This window comes from Triticum aestivum, chromosome 6A (assembly GCF_018294505.1).
Source record: "Triticum aestivum cultivar Chinese Spring chromosome 6A, IWGSC CS RefSeq v2.1, whole genome shotgun sequence".
Lineage (NCBI taxonomy): Eukaryota > Viridiplantae > Streptophyta > Magnoliopsida > Poales > Poaceae > Triticum > Triticum aestivum.
This window is the reverse complement of record NC_057809.1, coordinates 343,938,837-343,947,053: the sequence shown is the minus strand read 5'-3', so window position 1 is coordinate 343,947,053 and position 8,217 is coordinate 343,938,837.

Here is an 8,217-nt window from a genome sequence, read left to right as displayed (position 1 = left end):
CAGAAAACGTTTGCTCCTCTTCTTCCACTCCTACAGAAAACCCAAGCCCTCCTTCCTCCCCACTTGCACTGCCACTAGGCTTGTCTCTAGCTACTCTGCTCAAACCCGTGTTGGCGCAACGCCCACAAGGAAAATGGAGTTGGTTGGCTCCAATGCCAAGAAGGTGAGGCTCCCACCAGCGGCGACGCCGGTTGTAGATCCTGCACCCGGCAGCACGGGGAGAAGCGTCAGGCCCCCCATTGGATCTGAGGAATCCATAGAATCTCGGGTGGACCGCATCAGCGATCTCCTAGATGCCATCCTTGGGGAGATCATATCGCTTCTCCCCACCAAGGATTGTTGCCGCACCGAAGTCCTCACAACTCGGTGGCACCCTCTACTGTTATCAGCTATCTATCGTTCATGATTTTGAACTCCTCAGATCCATCATCTTCTCCCACCGAGGCTCCGTTCCATGCCTCTGCATCCCGTCATTCTACCCACTGTCCATAGCCTGCACAGTAGACGCCTGGCTGACATCTCCTGAATTCAAAAAACTCCAGCACTTTGAGTTCTACAATTACCACGAAATTTTTGTACGACAAACAGAACACCAAGAATTTGTGCCCACACCACCGTTTTCCATCTTGTGGTTTTCCTCGTCTCTCCACATAACCACCTTCGCCCGGTGCCATCTACCAGATGATCTGGTACAAATGCTTTGACTCACAATGCTAAAAAAAACTTCGCTCGTGGTGGTTTATCTCTCGGAGGCCTTACTGCACAGCATCATCCACTCCAGTTGCCCTGCCGTGGAGCGCTTGTTGATTGTTTTGGGAATAGAAATCCGTATCAATTGTCTCCAAATAAAGTTGCCTCACTTAAAAGCATTGGAATTTGTTTTTAAGGACGACGGCTCATCATTGAAGATGCCCCTTCACTTCAAAGGTTGCTCCTTCATTATTGTTATATACCTTCGCAAATAACTATCATCTCTGCGCCCAAACTGGAGACCTTGGGTGTAATTCGTGATTCATTTAATAATCACAAGTTGGTATTTGGCTCCACACTTATTCAGGTACCGTATATTATCATATACACATTTGTAATCATAAGATGCATTTTTCATTTTTGTGCATAAGTTTTATATCATCTTGGAGTACACTTTGGGTACTAATATTATGTTATATGCTCAATGAAGAGTTCGTTCATGGATAGCCTATCAATGATGTTGGATTCTGTCAAGATCTTATATATCAGAATGTTTAGTTATGATCTGAACATAATTATTGGCTTGTTGTGATGCTTTCCATGTCTGGAGAATTTATATATAAAGGTGATGATTTTATGCACATTGAAAGCCCGTGTATAATGTACTAGAATTAACCATTCAGTTGTCTCTCTTTCGACATACTCTTTTTTCATACCTTAACTGTCGGTGTTCCGGGAACGGGGGTACCCAGACTTGCATGCCTGCGGCCCACGGCGTGGCTCCATCCTCGGCCTAGTACGGCCCACCTTCAGCATCAACAAAACAAGACCCTCATGAGGCGAACGACGCCAAGACCTCCAGAAGGTGCCGCCTCCTTAGGTCGGCTCCTAAGGATCGGAGATTTCTATCTAAGCCCTCACCTCATGAGGTTTAGATGACGTCAGCAATGATGACCAAGGCCAGGCGGGCGTAGTACAGCAGTTTCCTCTTTGGTGCTAAAGAGGCAAGCGCAGACGTGGAGTCCCGAGGAATCATCCAAAGGTTTCCATTTCCATGTTACAAGACAAAGACCGCCAGGACGGCAGGACGGAGGTCATCGCCGAGCCCACCACAGCGTCACGACCAGAAGCTTTGCAGGAGCAGGCCACCTTTCGTCAGGATAAAATGTACTAGTTGTCTACCTTCGAGTTTGGCCGTTGTGAGATCCCTTCCCGCCTTCGTTTTGGGGGAGAGGACCAAGGCCACTATAAATGTAGCCTAGCCACCACCATAGAAGGGGACGAATAAGTCAGACCAGCCTCATCCTCACCAGCTCACACAAACACAAGAACACACCTCTTTAGATGGTTCTTCCATTGTATTAGTTCATCCTCATCCCACCTCGAGGCTAATCCACCACAAAGCAGGACTAGGGTATTACACCGCAAGGTGGCCCGAACCTGGGTAAATTACCTTGTTCCATTTCCTTACAGTTCATCGAGCTAGGCCATGAGTTTGGCGAGTTGGCAGACTGGGGAGGTTGAGTTCTTTGCACGCACCCCAGAGTTTGAATCTTTCCAGGGTTTGCGGAGCCCCAAAACCGACATTAACTATTTTCAATCTTCATGTCTACTTAGGCACTAAGACATGGAGAAAAACATGTAACCAATCGGTGGCGAAATAAGCACCGGGATTTTCTCAGTTCTCATGACATTCGTTTGAGGATAATAACAATGGAAGGATATGCATCCAACTAGGCAAACAGAAGCTTTGTCACGTTCTTCCTGTTGAATGCAAGGTCACTATTGTCCATGAGGCTTAAGTTTTCAAATAAGAAATTTCTCACTAATGGACATGTTGAACGGCAAAAAATAAGTTTCAGGTGGACAATTGGGCTTTTGAACATGCTCGGCTTCTATTTACAACAACTTGTGGTCATGTTCCAATAAATTATTCGGCACAGGATGTTGATTTTATGGATCAGACCGATGCATTTGTTTGTGACTGCCAAAAATAGTGGTTGGGTTAGATGTTATTGCCATGTTCAATATGGGTTTTATCTAAATTTGATGAACAATTAGTCCTTGGGCTTTTGTACCATTTGTATGCTTGAGTTACATGTTGCCCTCGTACTCCCCTCAGCCTGCCACTACACGGCTGCATCTTCCACGGCTCCTGTTCTTTCTCATCCAAGGCCTCGGCGTCGTTCTCCACCTTGGTTCGCTCGCTGTGCCTGCCTCCGTCTAGAGTTGTCAAGATGGTCAATAACTAAGAGGAATCCGGAGATGACTGTACATCGAGAAGCTGACAGTAGGGACCCACCATGGTCATGGCATTACGCAAGCAGGTGCCTCGTTATTACAAGCCAAAAAAATAATTCTGCCTAATTGTTTGACATCTAGGTCCAACGCCATTTTCAATATAGTCAACAAACAAGAAAATTACACAACGAGAGGCTAACACGAGGGACCCAACAACTCACCCAGTTGTTTTTTAGTTTTAGAGACGGAGCTCAACTGCGTGTTGTGCGGGGGTTGTGGCCCGTGTAGTCCACACTTCTATTTAAGCACATGACGAGCCAATTTGATATCTTTTTTCTTCTTGAAAATGGCTAGCCTAGTTCTATTTTTTTGGAGAATACCCAACCGAGGCCTACTTGCTTTTCTCTGCCCTGCTGGGCTGCAAATCCTCACCCGATAACAAATGCCAAGAAAGGGTGGCTGTCCTCACCCGATATTTGATTGGGAGGAGGGATATGATGACTACCAACATATCATCGGGGAGGTTGTTGATGAAGTCTTGGCCTGTTGGAGTCGCTTGCGGTTCTTTCTCGACCCGCCTCCACTTGTTGGCAGCCTTGTTCTCCACCTTGTCGGCAGCAACGGAAACCTCTGTCTCCATATTCATGATGTGCTCCGATGCTTCAGCAGCCCCGGCGTCGCCACTCCCTTTGATGGGGCACTTCGGCGGCATCCCCATACACTGACGGCTTTGAGGACTCAGAGCGGCGTCCAGGATGCGGGCAGATAGAGAGGATTGTGTGTGTGGCGAGGATAGGGGGTGCGGCCGCTCGGCAGCGCCATTAATATAGACCAGTGGGAGCGAGGCGGGCGGCGGTCCAATGCTGTCTCGCTTCCTGGTGAGAACGACTACTTAATCTCTATGAATGAAATCTATGCTTAATTACTGAATTTTAGTTGAAAAAAAATAGATAGTGCTATTGATTTTAGCTTCATATTTTGACAAATCGCAGTGTCTCTTGGCTTAGCGCCAAAGTCTCGCTTTCGTTTGCATACCGTAATCTGAACTGTTTGCATTGAAGAGATGCACAAATCCTGCGTTGAACAGCTTGCACGCTTCTTAGTGATCCCATGCACTGGGCTGCACTCGCACGCCTCCCGTCCAGTCAAGTAACTATCCGCACGGCACCTCCTATAGCCATTAAAACCAAGACACGTGGGGTCACGTGAATGGTTAACAGAATGCACACGGTTTGAATTATACAAATGTTTGAGATATTAAAGTGGCAGCTGTTTTTTCAAAATGCCTTTGTTGGCTGTTACTCGAGTGTGCCTTCTCTCAATACATTTGTGTGCACAATGAATGTTTTTGCTCCCACGAATGCTTTGCATACCTTTCCATATCTTTTGGATAAGCTTCATGGACCTTGTCATGATCAATCTTGTTGCACAGACTCATTCTTACGTGATGGACACTTTGTGTGCTCTAACCATTGTATTTCTGAGTGTCGTTTGTGTTTGCTCTTTTTGCATGTATACCACTTCGGCGACACCTTGGAGTACTTGGATTGCGCCATGATTTCAACTCCGTCCAACTACAAGTTCATCCACAACAACCGTTTCCATGGTGATCAGGATCACGATCCGAGGTCGGATCTTTCAAGATGCGGAGCATCCCACGTTCATCCCCATGTACGCTCCGACTACTCTCCAAGCCCCATGGATACATAAGATGAGACATCACTATACACCATTGGACACAAGGTGAACTTCGCTCCTCTTCAAACTTTCACTTTCTACATGTGAGACATGGCTACTACCTCCAACATGTGTGCTATGCATGATCAGGTACTTAGAGGAAAGCCACGGAGCCACCACATCCAAAGGACGAGCTAGCGAGGATGCCAAGTACAAGGACCAAGAGAGGAAGCTCCAGCCACCGGACGACCGGTCGGGACCGGACGTCCGATGCCGGAAGACCCACCGGACGACCGGCCCAGACCGGACGACCGGTGATCCCTCACCCAAGCCAAAATGAGCGGACGTCCAACAAGTCCCGGACGTCCGACACACTCCAGCGTCCGGATGTCCGACCGCCCTCGGAAATCCGGCGCCACCTCATCCGAGCCAAAACGCAAGACGTCCGACAAGTACCGGACTACCGGACCCTTGCGAGCCACCGGACGTCCAGTACCTGTCGGACGACCGGCCCTTGGCTGTGTCTAGTGCTGCGAGCCGAAGCCCATGTACCCCTCACTTACCCCTTCGTTTCCCTAGACTATATATACTCCTCCACCACCTCCTAGTTAGGGTTAGCGTTGTGTTAGCTCATTTGTGAGATAGAGCTTCACTCATCCATGTAGGATCTACTCCTTGAGAGAGACCGCGACCCCTCTTCGGAGAAGATCCACCTTGGATTCAAGACCCCTTTATGGGAAGATCCCCTTGTGGATTCAAGATCTCCTCATGGAGAAGAACCGTCTAACCTTTGTATCGTCCCTTGTTGGATTTGGATCGTGTATCTCTTTGTGTTTCGAGGATCTAGCACATGTGTGATTGTTCTTGTTGGTTTGAGTGATTCTCTCGTGTTTCCCCTCGTGTTTCCTCTCCGCTCTTCCCCATGTTCTTCATGTTCTTCGCGGGATCCGCTCCTTTTGTGAAAGATCGGCCATCTAGGGTTCCACCCTACATCAATAACTATAGTAGAAAACAAGACCACTTCAATGCAAATGTTATGAAACAATTGAAATATAATTCGGATATGACTGCTCACTTGAGTGAATTATTATTTAGAAACTCAAATGATGTTAGAGGTGTAGGGAAACATGATTCTATGGTTCAAACTCAACTTGAACAAGTCGCTAAATCTCAAAGAGAATTGCTTGATGAAATGAACATGAATATCAATGATCATGTTCTTAGGGTAATGACTAGAGGAGGTAGAATGACTTGGGAACCAATTTATCCTGAGGGACACCCAAAAAGAATTGAATAGGACTCTCAAAGAATTAACACGAATGTACGTAGTCCTTCTAAAAGGAAGAAGAAAGAGAAAAATGATAGGACTTTGCCTACCCCTAGTGAACCTAAGATAGAAAAAGCTCCTGAAGTTAATAATGATGTTTCTATTTCTCATGCTGAAACTCAATCTGGTAATGAACATTCAACTAGTGATAATGAAAAAGACAATGATGATGTTCATGAAGACACTCAACCAAATAAAGATAAACAGCCAGATAATGATGTTGAAATATAACCAGTTCTTGATCTTCATAACCCACGACCTAAAATAAAAGATATAATAAAAGAGACTATGTGGCTAGGAAACATGGAAGGGAAAGAGAACCATGGGTTCAAAAACCCATGCCCTTTCCACCCAAATAAACTAAGAAGAAAGATGATGAAGAATTTAATGCTTTCCTGAAATGATTGGGCTAGCCTTTTTGCGTACTTGCTTGACTAATATTTTAAAGATGGACCCTTATGTAAAATATATGAAAAGACATCATCACAAATAAAAGAAAATTACCCGAAGCTGAAATCACCACCATGCTTGCTAATTATTCTTTTAAGGATGGAGTACCGAAAAACTTGGAGATCTGGGAATACCGACTATACCATGCTCCATCAAAAGAAACTATGTGAAAACTACTTTGTGTGATTTAGGAGTTGGTGTCAATGTTACGCCTTTCTCTTTATACAAAAGACTTGACCTATCGGTATTTGTGAGGACGTGCCCATTGTTGTTGCAAATGTTACCATCTTAGCTGACTTTGTTATACTTGAGATGCCCGAGAATGTCAACATGTTGATTATCCTTGGTAGACCCTTTTTGAATACTACAGGGGCTATTATTGATTGCAATAATAGCAAGGTCACTTTTCATATCAATGGTAATGAGCATACACTACTGCAGGATGCTGCTAACGCGATACTATGATAAGCGACCCTTCGACAAAACTGTGTGTGATGCAATAATCGCAAACGGTGGTTTAAAAAACCGTCAGAAAAGGTACAAAATGTTTGCGATGGAGGTTGCATCAAACACGGTTCAGATTTTAGTTGTGTGTGCGATGCAGTGCACATGGTTCAGTTCAATTAACCATTTGCGATGAGGAGGAACAAAAGAAATGGGCAGCCAGATGAAGGTGTGTGCGATATACAACATACGGTTCACTCGGATGAAGTGTTTGTGATTAGGCAACACAAAAGAAACTATCAGCCAGATTAAGGTGTGTGCGATGTACATCATACAATTCACTCGGATGAACTATTTGTGATTAGGAAATACAAAAGAAACAGTTAGCCAGATCAAGGCGTGTGCGATATACGACATGCGGTTCACTCGGATGAACAGTTTGCATTGAGACAAGAGAACAGAAACGATTCAATATAACAAATGCCATAAATATTGCAAGGTTCAAATTCTAAGATTACAATGCCCAAATTCAAACATTGCACGCATCATCATTTCTGCAAAGGGATCATCCACTGACAAGTCATGTTTGGGTTTGACACAATGATTTCCAATTGCTCTGGCATATGCTCTTCCAATACGAAGTTTCGCTTTTTTGGAGGAACATCACCTCGATATACAGCTTATTCAGGCATGGAAAGCATCTCGGGCAAGTGACAACTTGGTCCAGGCTGGGGCCGACAAATTCTAGTGCCATGACCTTCACTGTGCCCAGAATCTGGGTGAAGCTTTGCTGGATGACAGACGAACATGCATCTTCAAAATCAGAAATAACGTTGATATCAAGAAGGAGAGGTATAAGGCAACTGTTGTACCTGAAATTATAGTATTTGACAGACGAGTAGCCCACCACTGTCAATTTTGGTGCAGAAATAACATTGATTCTTGTTGGACCTTGTTGATCAACTACAAGTAATCTCTCAAGTAAAGGTATGTCCTCAATGACCATATTGTGGTCCACCTTTTGTGATCTCTCGTTGCAGCACAAGCGACACACATAAATAGTCTGGAGAGTCCTGGAGGTGACGTGCAAGGTACACGACCAATTCATCTCCCGAAGACGAAGGAACTCGAGTGCAGTACAGTCACAGAGTAGGCGCTCCATTTCATCCTTTGGGATGCAGACGGCGACGAGCTCGAGGTGCTTTAGTCATGGTAGAAAAAGAGCGGGTGCGTCATTATGGGGGGGAATGGTAGTTCATGAACTTGATGAGGCACAGGGTGGGCGCGAAGTGGATCGCGAACGTTGGTAGCAAGCGCATATGCCCATCATTAAAACTGAGCTTCTCGACCTGATCTATGGCGGGGGATCGGAACCACTCGTCATGCTT